The sequence below is a fragment of the Rattus norvegicus genome, chromosome 3, assembly GCF_021556685.1.
Source record: "Rattus norvegicus strain SHRSP/BbbUtx chromosome 3, alternate assembly SHRSP_T2T, whole genome shotgun sequence".
Lineage (NCBI taxonomy): Eukaryota > Metazoa > Chordata > Mammalia > Rodentia > Muridae > Rattus > Rattus norvegicus.
Genome location: NC_141536.1, coordinates 145,080,992 through 145,102,978, shown reverse-complemented (window position 1 = coordinate 145,102,978; position 21,987 = coordinate 145,080,992). Strand labels below are relative to the sequence as shown.

The following is a 21,987-nucleotide window of genomic DNA, read 5'->3' as shown; positions in this document are numbered from 1 at the left end:
TGGTCCATAAGACGTTTCGTAATCATCTCACGATGGAAACAAACCCAGATGCCCATCAATAAATAAAAGATGTCACGCCCACACGAGGGCTATAAGGAAGGACTACTAGTGGATTCTGTGATGTGAGTAAGTCTCCAGTCCAGAACCATCCGGAGAAGGTTGGCTGACAAACAGAGAACAAGAGTGTGTGTCATTCCACTTTTATAGAGAGCTAGGAAATGCAAAAGGATCCTTGCTTGGGGGCATGGGGGTGGGAGGCACAGGTGGGAGGGAGAAGGGTGGACAAAGGTGGGGAAGGGGGAGAAAGGAGGGGAAGATCACAGAGGGACAAGGAAACTCATCAATTATACCTCAATATAAACTTTTTTTTTTTAAAAAAGAGAGATAAATCAAGGTTATACTAGAAATAAAGATTAAACTGGCAACACACCTTCATGGGCTCTTTTAATTTAAAGGTTCTAAAATTGCCTTGAAATTTTAAGACTCATCTGTTCACACATCCATAATCATTTATTTCCAGAATGCAGCAAGCCTCACGCCGCCATTCGGAGATAACTATACTGAGAAGCTGACACACGGCAGGGTGATGCCTTTCTAAATCATGTCAGCTCCGACGTGACGCACAGAGTCCAGAGCCCACGACTCTGTCGCTTTATCAATCTCCGGGTCTGTTCCCAAACACAACAGCTCCTACTCCATCACCGGGATTAAATCGCCTCCCCCTGGAGGCTCTAAAAGCCGTGCTTAGTAAGAGGGATGTGTTTCTTCAGCAGACAGCAGGAGGGAACAGGAGTGAGAGGGAAGAGAAAGATTTGGGGCAGGTAAGATGGCCCAACAAGTAAAGGTGCTTGCCAGCAAGACTGACAACATGGGTTCGATTCCCGTAGCGGAAGGAGAGACTCTACTTCTGTCAGTTCCCCTCCGATACCCACAAGAATGCTACGGCATGTGCACACACAGACTCACGCAATAAAATCAAGTAAACGTGCTGTTTAAATCAATTTAAAAAGAAAAACCTCCACAGGGATGGGCCCACAGGAACCCTGGGCCCCGAGTCACATCAGGCGCTGCCACTGACTTTTGGTTTTGTCTTTTTCCTTTTTATTATTTCTAACATTTTGTCTGTCTTTAAATAAACAGTATTTCAGAGAAGTTTGGCGTTTACAGGAGAGCTGAGCAGAAAGTGCAGGTTTCACAGCCTGGCACCTCTGACACTCATCCCCCATTTAATGTCACTCCCATTCAGAACACCCTGAGCTGCACAGTCGCTGCCCCAGCTGACCAGCCCACGTGTGCAGTCCTTGGCGTTGGCCACACCCTCTGAGCTGCACATCCCCTGGGTTTTAACACGCGTGTAGCAGCACGGACCCCTCGACTACAATATCATTCAGAATAGTTTCACTGCCCTCACCCCAAAATACCTGGGCTTCCTCCCATCCTTCTCCTCCCGCCTCCCCATCGGTAGCAACCACTACTACTACTCTTTCCTTGTCTCTAAAAATCTTTCCTTTCCAGAAAGTTACAGATGATAGCGTGGTCACAAGTTTACATTTTTTTCAGACTATTTCCTCTCACTTAGTAGTTATTGTGTTCCGGGCTATTCCCCGACCCCAGCTTTCCAGTTTGGTAGCTTGTTTTTTGGTTTTGTGTTTTTTGTTTTTTAACTACCAAATAATATTCCAGTATGTAGATATACCACAGTTTGTTTTTCCATTTACCTACTGGAGGGCATCCTTACAATCATTGCTTTATTATTAATGTTTACTTTACTGGTTTCTTTTTAATTTTTATTCTTCTATCAGTCAACGCACTGAATTAATTAATTTATTAAAACTTGCTTATTTACTTGGAGAGTGCCTGTAGCTGAGGGACTCTTCCCTCACCTACACCTCACCACACCTGGAGTTGGTGTGTTGGTGAGGACATGGAAACGCTGAAGTCACTTGCAGGCGGGATTTTACCAGCACAAGCTCTTGGGTAGCCCTGTGGCCAGACCTACCAGAGCTGGGTGTGCTCCTCTGTGATGGGGAAGCCCAGCCCTGGCTGGACACTGGCCATAAACAACTCTGCACTTTACTAAAGGCATTCGGAGGAAAGTTCAAAGGAATGCTGTCCACAGTCAACACCTGGAAGTGACCCAAACATCTGTCAGCAGCGGTGGACACGAGGTGGAGACACCCACTCGGTGTGGTAGCCATTCACTCAGCAGCGAGGAAGCTTCCTGACAGAAGATGAGGAAAGGTAGCCAGACAAAAGAGCTAGGTGTGTGTATCACTGCACAGGACACCAGGGATTGTGGAAGCAAGACCCAAACTACCTCAACTCCCAAATTCAAGAGTCTCTGACTAAAAGTCAGCATCCACGTGGAGTCAAAGGCAGGTACAGAAAAATTGAACTAATGTGGTCCCATTTTATATAAGATCACTCACATATCTGCACTTTGCCCACAGAGAACTCCAATCATCACCTAAAACACCGTTCCTGAGCACCCGCTGAGGGCCCAGCGCCACCCCAAGCACTTCCTTCATAATTGTCTCCCGAATGGGGATTGCCGCTGAGCTCTCCACACAGAGAGGCAAGGAACTGAGGAAACTTGTCTGAAGTCAGGTGGTAAGCAGAGCCCTCATGTAAACCCCCAAACCCCGACGACAGTACACAAGGCCGCCCACCATCTCTGTACACTTTCCCCCAACACTCACCCAGCCTCACCCACCTTCCTCCATTTCCTGGCCACAGGGACCCCCTCACTTGCATTTGAATATTTGGGGCCCCTTTGTAGGAGTGTTCATCTTGATCCTGTGTAGTTAACTCTTCATCATTTGGGGGTTGCCTCCCCCGTCAAGCCTCTGTGACTACAGGCTGAACCCTCAGCTCCCGCTGCCTCCCAACTTGAGCCTCATCATGGCTTTGCTTACTTTTTGAGTTCCCCAAGGGCCAGCCTGGGTCCATGGTCCCTACCCATCACCGAGCCTGGCACAGGATGGGCGACTCAAGAATAAGTATACCTGCCAGGCAGACTGATGTAGAGATATCTAGAAGGCTGTTTACACTCTCTCCATCCATCTTGGGCATCTGTCTGGTGTCCGGGTGGAATTCTGTGCTTCAGCATTTCCCTGCTGTCCCACCCCTCACACTCTCTGCACTACCGAAGGCCCAGCGGGTGGTGTATTAATAAACGGGAGGGAGAAGGTCACCCGGCTCGCAAGCACCGAGCCGCCGTCCTTGACTCAGGCAGGCACAGCTGAGAGGCGCTGAGGAGGGGGAGCACGCCAAGCATGTGCATGCTATTTCTGATTCCCAGCTGGCTAGCCTGGCCCTGTGCATCTGCTGTGGAAGTCTGGGTAGCCTGGAGAGCAGCAGGGGGAAGCAGTGACTGACCATCACCCAGGCAAACTTGCACGAGACCCGGCCATAGGCAAGCTGAAAACTCACCCACAGTTCCTCCCTCATGGCCAGGTGAGGTGACCCAGCCCCTCACTCTGACAGTCTCCCTGCCTTCCGGAGGGTTCTCCGCATCTGCAAGCAGCCAGGCCCCTTCCTCGACTGTGGGTCTTCACACCTGCTGTCCTCTCAGCCAGGAGGGCTGATGTCTCCAACTCCCAGGATTTAACACAGACTACTGCCCTAGAATATTGGCCCAGGTCACCATCACCACATCCTGGTGCCCCTTGTAGGACTTTCCTTGACGTCAACAGGTGTCCTGGATCGTCTCAGAAGTCTGCCAGCCTTCTCCTGGACTAAGATTTGACCAGCTCGGAGACCTTCATCTTCATGTCCCTAGCATTTGGTCCACACGGACCCTCACAAGGGAGGAAGTGCTTGGGTTCTGAGAAGGAGCAGCAGCCCAGGGAGCTCAGAGGTGGAGCACGGGCAGGAAACAAGTAGTTGGGTTTTTGTGTGACCTAAATATGAAGGGTCAGGGAGACGATGCCTTAGAAGACAGGGAGAAAGGATATCTCCCACCCTCAGCAGAGGACCCCCCCCCATCCACCCCACACTGTTATCACCTGTGTCCCCTCAAGCAGTCAACAGCTCAGGAAGGGCTGGGATACTGTACCAGGTGTGGCTGCTCACAGCCCTGCTTCCCCAGTGACAAGCACAGTTGACACAGAATCTGTACAGTGGCCTAAATACATCTGCTCTCCGAAGCTGGGTGCCCAGATGGTGTAGTGGGCTTCTGGCAGGTCTGGGTGCTCAGCAAGATGGACCACCTGCCCACTACTTACAGCTGTTATCTCCTGACAGAGGGAGGTGTCCCCAGGGCCCAAGGTCAGGGCTGGACCTGACAGAGACCCTCCAATCAAAGACTCACAGCCTACCCTTCTGCCCAAAGCTGCCACCTGGAATGTGGGCCATGCAGAAACCAGGCCAGCCAAAAAAAGAGGGTTCCAAGGAGAGAAGGACTCTAGCAGGATCCCAGAGAGGCCTGGGGGTTGGGGGGAAGGGTAAAGTACAGGCATTCTGGTTCCGAGGGACTCTGGTGGTTCCAAGAATTCTCTTTTACTTCCTGAAGCTCTTACACAGTCCGTACACTGTACCCCCTACACAGAGTACTGGATTTAGTCGGGAATCTTGTTTTTCTGACCCTGCCTCATTCTCACTGTCTATTTCTCTTTGTGCTGGTACTCTACAAACAGTGTGCTCACTTTTTGGTCTTCCTTCTCAGGCTGGTCTCTCAGTGAGATCCAGGTCCTTCTGCAAGAACCGGAGCATATCAGCCATTTTTGGGTGCCCACTATGCACCAGGCTCTGTTGTAGACACCTCGTTGGTATCTGGGACCCCACTTCACCCACAAATCAGGCCTTCAAGGCAGGCAGTGCTCTGACACTCTTCTGAGTACGAAAGGAGAAACTGAGGCTGAGCGTTGTTCACGGTCGCTTGGGCTCGTCTAACTAGACTCTCACCCCTAGACCCTCATAATCACCTCACTTCCTCAGGGTGTCAAACTCATGTGGCTGTTTTCCCGGAGGCCCGGCCCATGGTTCTCGGGACTGAGTACCTACCCACTTCCGTTCCTTTTTGCTTTCTCTATTTAAAACCAAACAAACAAACAAACCTATTCTTGAAAACCGCCTGGCAGAAATGGCCTGCGGTGAACACCCCATGAAGGTGCCCACAGTCTCCCCAGCCAGCCTCCATGTCCTGACCCACTCTCAGCCTGGGTGGGGCACCGCTAGGTTCTGAAGCCAAATGCGCTCAGCTCCATCCACACCACACCAGCAGCTGCTAAGTGAGCGACCCCAGGAACGACTTTTCTCTTTGCCCTGTTTCCCCTCCTGAGAGGACACTGTTCTCCCGTGCCCAGAGTCATTCAAGAGACAAAGGCCACGCTCTGACCCAGGCGCCACACCGCCTCTTGGCCTGGCCAAGTTGTTCTCCACTGAGTCCCTCAGATGGCTCCTGGAGGTGTCCCGGGTGAGAGGACATTTGTATAACATCAGCTGCAGAGTCCAGTTCCATAGTACTAGATAGCCAATGAGGAAGAGAATATATGAATGGATAGAAGGATGGATGCATGGGGAATCAGCTCCCCAAGAGGGCACTCGGTCCTGGGTCTAGGAGAAGACAGGTCCTACTTCTAGGATCCCTGTTCTACCATAGGAGTTCTATTGCCCACTTTATTCATCCTGGGTTACTCCTTGTGATGGTGGACAGACACACAGACAGATCTGACCCTCTGAGAGTACTGCATACCAGCACCAAGCTACAGGTGGCCCGTGTCCATCTTCAAACGGTCTTGACTGTCACCCTTTGAGGCTGAAGATGAATGCCCTGCCAGGCCTTTAACAATCCTTGGTGCAATCCTTGCCAGAAGTGGGAGTTGGCCTCGGAGAGCGTACAGTGTAGCAGTCACAAGAACAGACAGGCCACACACAGGGCTCAAAGGACAAGGACAAGAAATGAAGCTGGGTGTGGAAGCACAAACCTGTAATCCCAGCTCCAGGAGGCTGAGGCAAGAGGATCTCGGGTTCCAGGCCCGCCTGAGTTAAACAGCAAGTTCCAGCCCAGGCTGTACTAGCAAGACACTAACGCAAGGAATCAAGAAAAAAGAAGAGAAAGGGAAGAAGAAACATATTTTGCTCCTGGAAACAGACTTTGAGACTCTGGCTTTTCCCAGGTTGGAAAGAAAGCTCTGACTTCTAGGTGAGCTTGACAGAGACCAGCCCATTGCAACAAGACAGATGAGGAACTGGCCTCCAGAAAGGATGCTGTTCCCAAGGCAGAGGGAGGGACACAAAGGGTTACAAAGGACACATTGGCACGGATAGCTGTGTGGCGCTGGCCTCGTTGTGCTATACCCACCATGGCAGCCATCCTCCACCTCTCCCCTGCAGCTGCGTGCACTGCTAGGCTCCACAGGGCCTGGACACCACTCCTGACTGGATGCCTGCTGGTGCTGAGACTGCTGCGATCAGATTGGAAGGGCTCCTGCATGCTCGAAGACCCTCGCAGTCTGCACCTGTGAGGGGTGCAGAGACGCATGAGGATAGACCCGGTACAGACTAAGGGAACAGTAGAGGCAGGAGCTGGGAGGCCAGAGAACACAGAATATTACAAATACCCTTGTCTTCTTGTGGAACTTCAGGAGAACAGTGGCTGCAAGAGACAGGTGACAGAGCACACCAACTGTCATACTGAGGGCTGTGGGCCCACTGTGGTAGAAGCAGCTGGGTGTGGTCCTCCATCAGAGACATTACCTGAGTGTAAGATATGGAAACAGACCCAGTGGAAGTCTACGGAGCCTTGTGGCTGCTGTGGGCTGCAGGAGGAGCCCAGGTTCCTCTCTGAACCCCAGGCCTGCCGTTAGGGATCCAGAGAGGGGGTGCCTCTCTGCCAAGCTCTGAGAATCACTTTGCCATCATTCATCAAGCCTTACAAATGCTTCCTGGAAACACTGGGCCGTAGTGGGCCACGGCGACAGCTCCCAGGCTGCCCACTGTTTGTGCCCCTGCCCTGGCCAGTATCAGCAGAGGGAGCACAGACTGGGTCAGCAGCGGTTGGCCAGTGTTGGTCTTGGCCCTGGCAGGTGGGCAGGCAGCCAACAATCCATGCCAGTGCCGGGAAACCTGGCAGTTGCTGGCCAGGGGAGCGCTGTGGGCCTGCCCTGTTCAGGAGTCATCCGTGGCTCCCTGGGTTCTTTCATTGAGAAGCATGCATCCGGGAGAGGCTGGAGGCTGGGGAGGGTCCTGTTATACCCCAGATCCACATCGAAGCGGGAGAGAGTCCTGCTACTCCTCAGGTCTCTGCAGCACCTTAAAAGACCCATTCAAATGTCTTGGAGCAGACACAGCGGTAGACAAGGGTTCCGCCATGGACCGCCATGGTAGACTATACCAGTCCACATCCCACCAAGGTTTCAGATCTGCCTAGGTGGCTTCGCTTTCTTGTTCCTTGGTTTCTTCACATGCCAGCAGTCTTCTGCAGCCAGTAAGACCACGTGGCCAGCCTGAGTCTAACCCATACCAAGTCCCTCCTTGCTCTCTCTAGCCTGCCACCTTGGCATTCCACACTGCCCCTACCTCAGGGCTCTGGACCAGCCTTCCCAGCCTCAGGTAGTTCCTGAGGCTGGCCCCCCGATCCCCAACACTAACTATGGTGTGCGCGGTAGCGCGCCTGTCACTGCCTTCAGTTTACACTCATCCGGAAGGTTATGTAACGACTGCAGGCCTCCCAAGAGGATCATGGCTCGGCGGGGCAGGGATCAGCCACTTGTTCACTGTGTAAGCCCAGCTCCGAGCAGGCACTTGACATGTGTTTTTCTGAATGAATACTCACGAATAAGGAAGGGAAGTAGAGAAGGGAAGCCCCAAGGGGTGACAATGTCTACATATCTCTGTCCCCGTGTCAGAATGATTCAATCCACGAGAAGCCTGGCCGGAGTCAGGGCAGAGTGTCTCTCACACATACCTGACACACATACATCCCCCATGCGCCGGCACTCTTCCTCCCAAGGTCACGGATATGCACATATACCGTGACATACCCCACATACCATATAGATGCCTCCACGCACACCATGTATATCGCACACCACAAACACCCTCCCCTACCCCCACCCCTACTCCCCTCACCATACATACATACTACACATGTCTCCTCCCACTTCACCCACACACCACATATAAACAAACACTTTCCTACATACCACATATACGCACACCACACACACGTATCACACCTCCCCATATGCCCCACACATTCACACCATACATCCATACTACATTCACCTCCTCACACACCTTACACATGTTGTGTGTATCTCCTCACGCTCCTCCCCTCCCCATACATACATATCACCACATGCCATAGATACATACATTCAAAGAGGTTCTCCATGAACCACATAGCAAGCATGTCCCACACATACCTACACCATACCCCCCCACACACATAAACATACAAACACACACGCATGTACGCACTACGCATACAAGCACACTGTATGCAGGACATCCAACGGAGGCAGCCAGGGCAACGGTAGCTCCCCATCACACTGCACTCTCTCAGAGTGCCTGGAAGGCCAGTTGAAACCTACATATGAGCAAAAATAGTTCGGGTCCAAGGCTGAGCAGGGCCTCTGGGGCCACTCGGAGCTGCCTGCCTCTGCCATTCCCACACAGTCCCTGGGAGGTTTCACAAGGGTCCTCTAGGAAGCCTTCAGAGCCTACAAGTCCCTGCGAAGGCAAGGTGTGAGATGCTGACACCTCCTAACTTGTGACCACAGCTGGGTCACGTGAGGCCTGGAGATGGGTGCACTCCACACCACTCTCACCCAGAGAGGAAACTAAGACTAGAGACTACACAGACGCTTGGTCACCAGGTGGCCTCCAGTTTCAGTCCTAGCTTCCTGCCTGGACTGTCAGGTGCATGTACCTGGGTTCAAATCCTACCCCACCACCCTCTGGCTCAATGCGCCTCCCCTAGAGCCCTAGTTTCCTTGTTCATAAACAGGGATGAGCACAGTACCCCACATCCTCAACATGGACTTCATACATAGAAAACATTGGGGCAGAGGGACCAGAAGCCATCTCTATCCAAGGCAGGCTGCATCCAGACAAGCAGCCTCCGGAGGGGTCATCACAACGCTACAGAATCCAGAGCCTAGTCCACACAGTTCACGCTACTGAGCAAAGGAGGGTCCAGAAGCCTGGGGACCAGCAAGTCTGTGGCACTCAGAGCCTAGAGAGAGCTCTAGCCTCCCAGAGCTAAGGATGTTGGGCTTAGCAACAGCCGGGGGAGGCAGGCAGGCAGGCAGGCAGGCAGGCAGCTGGGGTGCCAGAGTGGTGGGAAGAAACTTTCCCCCGTTTTTGAGCAAACCTGATCCCCGTTTCCAAGCTGTGCTCTGCAGTCCATGGCTTCGTCACTACCTCAGCACCCAGTCAGCCTGCATAGGTGGGAGTGCTCCCTACCCCCAGCAGGGGTTCCGAGACAGAGGGTAGTGGGGAAGCCAGGCAGCTGTCAGGATGGGAACACAACACCAGACCCCTGCGACCTCCTGGAAGGAAGTCCAGCTCAGCTCACCCCTGAAGTTCCAAAGAGCTGAGCAGGCGAGGATTCAGATGGCACCCCCACCCCACAAAAGCGATGGAGACTGTGGAGCTCAGAGAGGTGCAGGTCCTGAGTCAGGAAATACAGCAACAGAACAGCAAGCAATCTACTGTCTTTCCTACACTCCCTCAAACACACAGCACACCGGACAGATGTCAAGACCCACCAGGAGCCTGGCACTACACAAAGACATATGCCTGAGCCCAGAAGCCAACTGCTCCATACCCCAAGACTGGAACTTGGGGTGCATGGTGTCCTAGTCAGGTTGGTTTCCTAATCCTGTCTGAGGTCCCACGCAATGCTGGGTACACAGTAGGCACTCAATTACGCACCAGCAAGTCTCGCTCCATGTACATGCTAGGGTTCCTACCCCAGTTCTATATCATCAGATGCATTCTAACCCCACCCTGGGCTTTCTCACGGTGAACCCTGTAGAATGCCAAATGTCCCTCTGAACGTGTGTTATGCCACTCTTGGAGATGGGACCCTAGAGGCTTGCTGCTCTGTTTCAGAGGAAGGGAACTTGCTTCTTAACCTAAAGATCCTGGGAACCAAATCCCCCATAGTGGGCTGGCAGTGTTGGTCACTTCTTACCATCCATATAACCTCCAGGACATTGTAAGGGTGGCTCACAGCCTCCTTTACATGGTGGCATGTAACAGGTGGGGGGCGGGGGCCAGTCAAAGTTCAGACCAGGCCTATCACAGGGCTGAGAGGCTCGGCTGCTGCCTATGATCCTTGAATTCTGCGGATGCCTTAGCCTGCTTGCCTCTGCCAGGTCAGTTCCATGTCCAGTGTTTGGTTCCCCAAAGTCAGGAATGAGCTTACTGCAGTTGATCCCCATAAACCTCATGCTCATCGCCTGCTGGTGAACAAGCGGGAACACTTCAGGATCCTCAGACGAAGGGGCTAAGGTGAGACTCAAAACTGTCTAATTTAGATCCAAATCCCGGTACCAGGGTTTCGCCATCTATGTGGCCTTGGTCCAATTACTTAAAAGTTCTCCATGTCCGTTTCCACACCTGTAAAATGGGGCTAATAAGAATGGGGTGTGGTAGAGGCTGAAGCAGATGTAGGATGCTTGGAGTCAGTGGTTCTAAGTAGCAGGCCCTGAACCACGCTCTTAGTTCTGGGAGATGGTCAATGATGCTTTATGAAGCAGATAGTTGTTTTTTATTAACTGTCAGCTGCTGATAACGGCTGTTATTATTATTATCATTGTCAACATTAGCAGGAATCCCCAAGCCTGGTTTTGCAACCAGCCCTAGTGAGGGGTGTAGCAAAATTCTCCAAACAAAATGTGCTTCCATTCATTTTGGGTTTTTGAAAAGGCCACGTCAGACGGCTCGGGTGGGGAGGAGGCGGCATTGCGAAACCAAGCAGAGAAGGATCCAGGCTGCTCCTTGCTCAGGAAGTGATGTGCCATCTACTCCAGAGAGGCCCTGACACAATGGCTACCCCCTAGGGCCCAGGGATTGGGGGTTCCTGGACTTGTGGACCCACTTTCCAGCCTCTTAGTGACCTTGGGCAACTCCTGCACCTCAGTTTCCCCACCAGGCAGGCAAATTAACGTATTTCTTCCTCATTCCTACCAAAGGGATAGCTAGAAAGAGTGGAAATTAAACATGACCTGCAAACTGCAGGGTGTCAAGCATACCCTAAAGGCTCTAGTCTTGGCTTGAGTTTGTTGCTGGGGGCCTACTGAGTAGGTGGACACAGAGAATCAGCCAATAACTGCCCCCTCCCTCAGACCACATATACAGAAGAAAGGTAAGCGCGTGCAGTTAAGAGACCAACCAAGAGTCCAGTGAACTGAGCATACATTTGTCCTTGCATTCTTCACCGCAGGAAGCCCTGCTGAGTATTCGCTATTTCCTTAATGTGCCCAGTCAGAGTTCACTTAACAGTGAGGTCTCTACCTGAGCCAGCCCACTTCACCTCTTTAATGGCAGGGTTATCCATCAGGAGAAACCACCAGCCCCTCTCACTCTGTGGACCATGTCCCTGAATCTGTACACACGCCGTCCTTCAAACCTACCAGAGCAGACCAAGCCCCATCCTGCATCCCAGAGTGCACACGGAAGCAGCTCACCTTCATAACCAGTGTCCCTGAGGACCGCTCAGGAGGGCCACCTCTCTGATCAGGGATGCAGGCTGCCTTCCTGGTTTTATGAATGCCAGTGGGGTCCTCGGCTCGAAGGGTCCTGCTCCTTCACTCTCCCAAATCCCTGAGGCCTCCAACCCCTGAGCAGCACATGTTCTGGGGACGTTTCCCAGAACAGGAAGATCTCCTCTGATTTGACTCTGCCCCCCCCCCCCCCCCCCGCAGCACTGAGCATTGAGTGGAGCAGGAAACACTAGTGGCCCAAAGAAGGAATGGCAGGCGAGAATCTAGTAGCTAGCAGCACTCCCCCCACCCCCGTAAATGCAACAAGGGGTAACTAGGTAGGAAACTGATGTGAACCCATGATGTGATGCAGGGACAAATAGACCACAGGGCCACAGGGATGCCCAAAGACGCTGGACCTACCCAAACACGACCTCAGTCTCTGCCGGACGGAACCTCTGGACTCCCAGGGACACATGGGATTTTAGATGCCACAGACCTATAACTCCCACAAGTCTGCCAAGTGCCTCTGGGTGTACAGAGCCAGCTGGAGGCCGAGGAACCCATGGGGATGGTTATGTGGGCAACTGGACCTGGCCAAGTATCTTCTGTGCCCATCGCCCAGCCCTCCACTTGGAATGCTCCGGTTCACACTCACCCATTCATTCAAACCAAAATAAAATAAAATAAGTTCCCTCAGCCCGTCAAGACCAGTCCTCAGCACAGGGAGGCTAATGGGAAGGTGTGGCTGGTCCTCCCACATCAATCACACAGTACAACTTCGGTAACGGAAGTAAAGCTGAGGTCTTCGGACTGTGGAGCCGTTGACAGGGACACGGAGTGGCCTGGGCACTGAGGAAGCAATGCTTAGGACGAGGCCAGGCTGATAAGGAATAGTTAAGTGGGTGATGTGGGTGTATGGGGGGTAAGTATGGCAAGAGGACCCAGCATGCTCAAAGACCCTGAGGCTAAAGGCAACTTGAACGCAGTCCAGGAACTGAAAAGCAGGCCATGGAGACCAGAGCCAAAGTGAGAGAAGGTGGGGACCAAGATGCAGCGGAGAGGTAGTTGCTGCGGGGGTGGGGGGGTGGGGGGGGGTTGGGCTTCAGGCTGGGAGCTGTGGACCAACTACATGCTTTCCAAAAAAAGAAAATCGGAATTCAGATTTTATTCATTCCCATTTCGTAATGTTTAAATGAACATACTGAAGTCCACTGGAATCCGAGAACGCTATTTTTTATTATTTTTATTTTTGAAATGAATGAGTCCTCATCAATTACAGCTGTGGGGGGGGGCGGCGAGACCACCTGCTCTCTGCTGGGTGACGAGCAGCGGACAACGTCCCTCAGTGTGCAGATACGCTGGCATTTCTGAAGCCAGATGCCGTGAGCCACAAAATCCTAACAAGATGCCAGTGGGTGCCCCATACACTAGATACGTCACTGAGTCCTCTGGAAGCTCCAAGTACACGTTCCACCCTCGGCCCCTAAGTGCTGCGCAGGCTTCCTTCAAAACAGCAGGCTCGACTGCCAAGCAGCCTTGCGCCCGGGGCACAGCCCTCAAACCTGCAGCTCATCTCTGGCTGACACCAGCAGGATGCTTCCTGGGTACCCGGTTCTGTAAGTCAGGCACCAGGCCCTGCCTACCCCGCACTTTCTCTTGATTCCGGGCCCTGCCCACCTACCTCTCCGGTGCCCAGCCCAGCTCCACCTGGCCTACATGGATGAGGGCTTCACGGACACCACTCACTGGCACACCGGGCATTCCCCAGCTCCAGGAGAACCCACGCACTCTATCCCACCCCTACCCCAATACAGACACAGGCACACACGCCTGCCCCACGTGCACAGACTGCATTTTCAGAAGCTACTGGGAACATACTCGGAGCTTGTGGAGCAGTCGCTGAAGCCCAGCCGAGGGGTAGGGTGGCCCCCAACAGTGGCTTCTAACACCGGAGCCTCAGCCATCAGCCTGGAAGCCAGCTCTGCGGCCCCACCCAGTCCCGCTGTCATTAACAGTCTGGCTCAGGCCCCTCGGACCACCCTTGGCCCAGGCAGCCCACAGTTCCTTATACCAGAGGAAGGGGAGAGAGGTAGCCACCTGAGGGAAAGAATTCCACAGACTCCTCCAACAGGCATTCTGACATAGTCCTGTACCATCACCTCCTTCAAGTGAAGCCACAGAGGCAGAGGGACCGGACCCTCCCCCACCGCGCAGGAGGTGCCAAGAGTATGAGGCGGGGCAGTCCAGCCTCCTTAGGGCTGGGGACTGCAGCCCCCTCCCCCTCTGCCATTTCTACTTCCAAGCAGGTGGAAGTGATGGGACATCTCTTACCCCAGCACCCCCACCCCACCCCCGCCATCAGCACAGTCCTCCAAGCGTAAGGTTCCCCATTCTCAGGGTACCTCCGCCACAACTGGCCTTCACCCACCCACCTACCCACCACCCTTCCCCCATTTCATTTTCTCCCACAACATCAACAGTCGGTGACAGCCCCTCTCCGCAACACAGGCAGCGTAGAACGCGAGAAAGGAGATGGATGAAGGGCTGGATGGGGAATCCAACAAGGCAGGCTCTGTCCAAAGAGGCCCAAGGACCATCACTTGCTCAGGTAGCACATGTCCCCTCCCAGCAGGCCCTGCACATCTGGACCCAGCTGGCCTCCGCAGCCACCTGGTCTACCCTCCACCCGCTCTGTACGCGAACCCCCGTTCCCGCGGGGCGCCGCACGTGGGGGCCTCCGGTGGCCATGTGAGCGCCCCCCCACACACACACAGCCCAGGTGCCAGGGTCGCTCGGCCCCTCCCGGGCACGAGAGCCCGCCCGGGACGATGCGGCGCGGGGTCGCCCGCCCCCTCCCCGGATGCCCGGTCCCGGGGAGATCCCGGGAAGGGAGTGGGAGCCTGCGGCAGGCAGAAGGCAAGGGAACCCGGGCCGGCCGGACACGCGGCCGAGAGGGGGCTGCCGCTACCCGCCGCCTGCGGATGGAGGGCCGGGAGCTGCTCCTGCGCCCCGGCCGGGGAAGGGCCGGCAGCATCGGAGGGGCCGGCCGGCGTCGGGCTCCAGGCCCGGGCGCCACCACCCGTCGGAGGATCCGGGAGACCCCACCGCTGAGAGCGTCTGTCCCGGGGCTGCCCGTGGCCGGGGGCTGCCCGAGATCTAGCCTCGGAGGAGGGTCTTGACGCGTGCCACCCCCGCGCGCTCACCTGTGCCCGGCGCTCGACCGCCTCCGTCCACTCGGCCTCTGCGCTGCGCCCGTTCCGCTCGCTCGCTTGCTCGCTCTCAGCGTCGCTCGCCTAGGCCCCGGCCCCGGCCCCGGCCCCGGCCCGCGGGCGCCCCATGCCTCTCCTCCGGCCGGCGCGGCGCCCCAGATGCGGCTGCGGGAGGAGGAGCCGCGCGGCCCCGGCTCCCCGAGAGCGGCGGGGAGGGGGCGGAGGGCGGGGAGACGCGCGCGGGGGAGGGGGCCGCGCGGCTGCGCCCAAAACCAGGCGCGGATCCGGCCGGGGGCCCGGGGCTGCGGGGGACCGCGGGGGCCGCTCAGGGCCCGGCGCGCCACCCCCGCCGCCGGCCGGAGAAAAGGAAGGGGAGGGGAGGGAGGGGCACCGCGGCTGCGGACGCTGGGTGTGTAGCTCAAAGAGCGCTTGGGAATCTGCGGCCGGTCGTCCAGAGAGGGCAGGCTACCGGAGCGAGGCTACACAGCGCCGGCCGTGGTGGCGCGCGAACTTGGAAACCCTGGTTGTTGAGTGGGTCGGCAGGAAGGTGTTTTGGCTGCGCTCACTGTGGGGTAGGGAAACAGGCACAGAAAAGATGCGGCTGGTCCGGGTCTCGCTGCGGGAGTCAGGCTTCTTCTAACCCCTCTTTCTCCCGTTGGGGTTCCTGCCTCTAGGATCGGGTGCCCCCTCCCGGTGACCCGCTTCCTGTAGAACCCTTGTTTTGAACAGCAGTACCTGGCTAACGCGTCTCTGGAATTCGTAGCCTGGCACCTGTCCTACCTCTCACGGGGGCTCTGGGATCACAGACTAGGAAGCCTCTCCCTGAGCCCGTTTTCCTACCCGCATAATGGTGACAACATAACATCTACCTCCTTAAGAAGCCGAAGAGATAACGAGACTAGGTAAGCTCTCCTTACTGGATCATGGCATTCAGTAGGTGTCAGATGGATGCGCCGCCTCCCCTGGCTCCCACACAGCTGTCCCTGGAGAATACTAGGTGTGCAACCGAGGCTCCTCCTCGCTCCTCCAGACCTCTTTCTTCTCTTCCACTGCCTGCCCACCCTCCTCACATCTCTAGCCCACTATTCTAGTCCTAGCCTCTCCTCTTCCCTGAGCCTGCAATGCCCTCCCACTATCTCTCAGTGACAAACTCCTACTCATCCCTCAAGACCCAGAGCAATTTAATGTACCAGCTTCTCACACTACTGGCCCACCCATACCCCTCCCTTAAAAAAAAACACATCCCTTCCTCCCGGGTTTGTGCTAAGCTACTTGGACTCCCATCAACTACTACAGTTACTGACCCATGCTGCCGGAATTGGCTTCCTAGCTAAGACAGGCAGAGGAGAGGTCAGCTTGGAGTCCTAAAAGTGGAAGGTGAAGGGCAGGAGAAGGGGACTGTAGATTAAGGCAACTGTCAGTAGAGAGGAACAAGGGCCCTTCCCTTGGGTAGCTAAGATCTTCATGGATTCTGGAGCCTCTGACAGGGCTGGACAGTGTAACCTTACACTGTGTAGTTGGCTAAAATGAGCAGGTGTAGGCCTCAGAAAAGGGTTCCAAGGCCTTGTTCACCAATACTTACAACAGCACTGACTATAAATGAGAAGCTGGTCACAGACTAAACAGCCGCTGTCTGGAGCCTGGACAAACAGTGACCACAGAAGGCTGTCCCCATGCCATGAGCCTCAAACATCTGTTAGGACGGGTCACAGAACCACACTTTGCTTGTGACGACTCAGAGATGGACTTTATTATTTGTAAGCTTCACCTGAACTCAATATGATCTTTAAAATTGTATGATATGGTTTTTTTTTTAAAGCAAGGTGCACCAGAAAGAGCTGGACACGTAGTTTGAAAACATGCAACACAAGGCTATGTATTATCTGGGGACACCCGCATATTTAATATAAGAATATGCACAGGAGTGATGAATGGCAGGTTTTGACAAGTAGTGGCCTGAGGACAGGGGACGGGAGTGGAAGAGAGGCTTCATTGTGCAGAAATGACTTGTTTCTGAAGCCAGCGCACACAGGCGTGAGTGTCTGTTGTGCTGTTATCTAGACGTTTGAAAACCAGATACATTTATATTGTGATAATACTTCTTGTTGCAAGTCAGGCGGTGTCTAGGAAGGGAACGGGGAGTCAAGGCGATGTTGGTTCTTGAGCAGGGTTGTGATGTGGACAGCGACTGAGAGTCAAGAAAGGCCAGAGAGACTGCTGGGGCTGTGCAGGGGAGAGGTGGGAGGGGAGGAGAAGGGAAGGAGAAGAGGGATTGAGAGAAAGAAATCACAGGTGTGAGTGCCCAGTATGGCCACAGGGCCTGCACAGGGTGTGAGGGTGGGTTATAGGGGTCTGCTGCCCTCTGCACCAGCAAACTGTCACCCTGTAGGAAAGACGTCCCCGCGAGGTCATGTCTTCTGATTTTGCTGAGAGAAACTAGCAGTTCAGACATTTTAATTCATTTTTAGTTCATATATAAAATAATGGTCTCATGATGACATTTTATATACTATGTCTCTGTACCTCATCCTTCCCTCCCCCTCCCCTCCCCCTCCCTTCCCCTCCCCTTGCCAGCCTCCTACTTCCTCCCCTTTCTGCTTTCATATCACATACATATACTGTGCATATTATTTAAATATAGATTCTGCCTATTTGAGAAAACACACAATGTTTGTCTCTCCGAGCCTGTTTTATTTTCTTACCACGATAATCCCCAGGTCCATCTATTTCCCTGCAAAGGACATAATTTCACTGTCCTTGTGACTAAATGAAACTCTACTGTGTATATCCCACCATTATATATATATGTATATATATATGCACATACATAATTTAGACTGTTTGAAAATGTAAACATTTCCTTAAAATGATGGAAAATGAATTAGGATGTTTTTACCACTGTGGGACTGAGCTGTGCAGGACTCCAAGGTCCTTGGTGAAGGCGGGGTTCCCAGGAGGGAAACGAAGGGGCAATGACACTGAATGTTCCTTTCTGTGAGGTTAAGGAGCTGAAGTCTAGGCAGGCTTCCTGGAGGAGGTGACAAGGAGTGACCCAGGGAGATGCCTGTAGCTGAGAACACAGAAGACACAAAGGCAGTGTTGAGCTAAGTGAAATAAAACATCGGGAGGTTCACAAAGGGTAAACACGGGGCAGACATGATACCTGGGCTTGTTAGCTATTGGGGTCATGAACCAAGACCATGACCAGATGTTGTTATATGCCCATGGACCAGCAAAAATGACAATCCCAAAAGGTAGCGAGGATGAAGACCAGAAGCAGCCCTGACATACTATTGGGAGGAAGGGGAGCTGGGACACCCATGGGCATCCACCAGTCTCACTGGTGCCATGTGCAGGGTATCCCTTCAGTGCCCACGCATGACCCCCCCCAGGACCAGGGAGTCTGACTGCCCACCAAGTTCCTAAGGAAGCTAGCTACTACCCCAAGATCCCCACGCCACACTGAACAGAGGTGGGAGATGCCCAGGAAGGTGCACAGAGACTGTTTGCAATGCAGAAGGCTGAAGGCAGTCCAATGAGCAACCGCAGGGAGGGTAAATCAGTGAATGAATAAATAGTGGTATAGACGCCATGGCCATAGAGCGAGGGGATCAAAATCACCCACACGACAAACAGATTCCCATCCACAGTGTCACTTGACAAACACCCGAGGTGTAGCTGTTACCATACAGTAACAAGTAAGCAAGCACAAAGGCGTATTATCTGGGTACTCCTGCACATAATGAGTCTGAGAATGAGGTGGACCAGGGAGAGAGAAGCTCATTTAATATGGTGTGTTCCTACTAACTCCATGCCCTCACCAGTGCTGAAGCGCATTGTGAAGGCAGGGCTGTTAGCTCTGAGTGTCTGAGATACTTAAAAAAAGGGGGGGCTGGGAAGCTCAGTTGGCAAAGCACCTCCTCTACAGGACCTCAGCTTAGGTCTCCAGAATCCATGTAAAAAATGGGAGAGGGGAGCTAGGTTGGGGGATCCCAGAAGCTAATTGGCTGGCCAACCCGGCCAAGGTGATGAGCTTTATGTTCAGGGCGAGACCTTGTCTCAAAAAAGGAACGTGGAGACAGACTAACTAAGGAAAGACACACGTATATAGGCTCACACATTAGCACCCACATGTACTCGTGCACCCTCACACACTAACGACATATCTCCTGTCTCTCTCTGTCCCTCCCTCCTGCCCTCCCTGCAACCTCCAACACAACAACAACAGGACACGGGGGAGAATGCTCAGATGGAGAGCTTGCCACACTCACTTGAGAACCGAAGTCCCACAGATGCCCAGAACTCATGCAAACAAGGTGAGGTGCTGTGTGTCTGTAACCCCAGCACTCCACAGCCAGCTAGGAGGTGGAGACAGGAGGCTCATGCCCCAGCTAGCCAGGCGTTCACAGCAAGTGACAAGAGAGCCTGTCTCAAATGAGGGCAAATACATCAAAGTTATAATTAAAACGCTTGAAATGGAAATCCATTTATATAATAAATGAGTGAGTTTAAATCTGATATTTATTTGTGTGCGTGTGGGCATATCCGAGAAGCTAGAAGACAGCGTTACGTGCCCTGGAGCTGAAGTAACAGGTTCTAAGCCACCCAGCATTGATGCTAGGAACTGAACTCTAATCTTCTGGAAGAGTCACAGGTGCTCATAAGCCTCACATCACCCTTGCCTCAGAATGCGTCATCAAAAGAGACAGAGCTGGGGCTGGAGTGATGGCTCAGCAGTTAAGAGCACTGACTGCTTCTACAAAGGACTGGGGTTCAATTCCCAGACCCAACATGGCAGCTCACAACCATCTCCATAACTCCAGTTCCCGGGATTTGATCCCCTCTCCTGATGCCCATGGGCACCAGGCACTCGTGTGGTACACACATGGGAACAAAACGTTCATACACATAAAATAAAAATTTAAAAATATTTTATGGAAATAGAAGGAGGGGGAAGAACCAAGTAGGGTGGCTTATATCTGTCATCCCAGCACTAGAGAAGGTGGGGGAGGAGTGGCAGGGCAAGTCAAGGATAGCCTGGGTTACACTGAAAATTCCAGGATAGCCTAGGTTATTGTATGAAATCTGTCTAAGAAAAGAGCAGAGTAGTGAGGGCAGATAGATATGTGTTTTGGAGAGGATTGTTCAATCCAAGTGTAGCCTGGTAACATGAACAATCAGGGCTCTGTGAGCAAAAGGCGCAGTAATTACAAGACCAGGAGACATTTGTCTGGCCCAGTCCAGAGACTAGAAGGGAGCAAGGAGGTAGAGAAGAGGCTATGGTACCCCGATTCTCCAGGATTGCCCCTACATCTGCCATTGAACTTTCCAGCTTCCACCATGCAGGCACCAGAGCCATGGGATTTGGAAAGGACCCTGAAGGAGGGTGGAACGCCTGGCCCAGATTGGAAATAGTCCCAGCAGAGAGCCCACTTGGCAGCAGGTGATTTCAGTGGTGGTCTTCCTATATAATAGCATGGCCTGTTCTACCCAGATGGGTCAAGACAGTCCTGGAGAATGCTTAGTGCCAGCCCCACAAGAGTTTAGGCTGGGCTAAGCTATTCAGGAACATTAGAAGACAGGGGTTTCCCAAGCCATCCTGCATCTCAGGATCCTGCAGGGCATCTCCTGCCTGACTTCCCACTCCAGGCTCCCCTTCCAATCCATTCTTCATGTCCACCTCCAAGGAAGTGTTCTGGGCACATCTCTGGCATCCTTGTTCAAAATGTACCCAGGATAGAGCTTGAACTCTGTAGCCTGTGAATGGCAGCACTGAGCCTCTAGCATTCGTAGCTCCCCTAACCCATTCTTGGTGACACCTCATGACTCAGGAGCTTCTCTCTGAGACACCTGCTTCTTTTCCTCCTCTCCCATCACATGCTCGCCTTTTAAGACTCAGCCTCAGCATCACCCACTCAGAGGTGATCTGTTTCAGTTGGGAGATACAATAAAGATACATTTGTCTGGAACACTGTAGCAAACACTGACCCTGGACTTCAGCTGCAGCTGCCGGGGACAGCTCCTGACCCTGACCCCCAGGTGCCCATGCTGCTGCCCTTCTCCGCCTGACAGCGTTGGCTGAGGTTGGAGTTGGCCCAGCTTAAGCCCAAGACAGATGGGGTGCAAGGAAGGGTCAACACCCCCCAGGATAAGCTTTGAAAGCTCCCAGGATCTGAAGTCATAGGTAAAGACCCAGCCTCCAGTCTCTGGAAGCCAGGACTCTGGGATATTCTTCACTGTTCCTCAGAAGATGTAGGATAGAGGCCAGTGGCCCATGGTGGTCACCTGCCCCCTAAGGTACATTTTATTTACTTCTTCTCCTGCACACTCTCATCCCCTTCAGTCCCTCAGGCTGCCCCCATCACCTCCCAGATAACTACGGACACTCAAGTGCTCCGTTTGAGGTCTGCTTTGGGGACCCAGATTGACATACTTCCATGAGTCTGGAAGTAGCTCCTTGAGACTCAGAATTACCTCAAGTTTTTCTCAATGGAAGTGCTTGTCAGACTTGGTACCCATCATGACCAGATCTCTTGTGTCTGTGTAACTTCATGACACGGACTCAGTCAAAGCAAGGGGGAAATTCTTCTGAAATTGCATTTATTTATTTGTGTGTGTGTGTGTGTGTGTGTGTGTGTGTGTGTGTGTGTGTTTGTGTGTGCCACAGTGTGTGTCAGTGTGCGTGTGTGCCGTAGCATGTATGTGGAGGTCAAACACAACTTGCAGGAATACCTTCTCTCTTGCTGCCACTTGGGTTCTGAAGATGAACGTTGGATCGGCAAGCCTTGTGGCAGGCGCTTTACCAACTGATCGTCTTCAATTGCCTACAAACAGGAGATTCTAAAACTATGAGGGAAATTTCTCCTAGCAGGGGGAGAGCAGGGACTGTCCTCTTCCTATCCCTCTCCTCACCAGCACTTCCCAACTATTCCTAGATCCCTCTGCTTGGTTTTGCCCTGGCTTCTCCCAGTGGAAGGAGTGTGGGAGGAGTGAACAGACCTTGGTTCTAATCCTGATGATGGCACAACTGGCTACAATGTAACCTAGCTCCTCGCTGGGCCTTAGTTCCCACGGAAAGTAGACACAAGCAGAAAGACCTGCCCGGCAGGGGCAGGGAC

At 53.4% G+C, this 21,987-nt stretch overlaps 1 protein-coding gene across 5 annotated transcripts in view; it reads right to left on the bottom strand.

Moving 5' to 3' along the window:
* The window catches only part of Dlgap4 (DLG associated protein 4), a 147,826-nt gene extending 132,788 nt beyond the window's left edge, over positions 1–15,038 (bottom strand). For 3 of the 5 annotated variants that reach the window (XR_015682152.1, XM_087650118.1, XM_087650108.1), the window contains exon 1: positions 14,864–15,038. The gene's annotated coding sequence lies outside the window, so the exon portion shown is untranslated. 5 annotated transcript variants of the gene reach the window in all.
* Between the last annotated feature and the right edge of the window lie 6,949 nt (positions 15,039–21,987).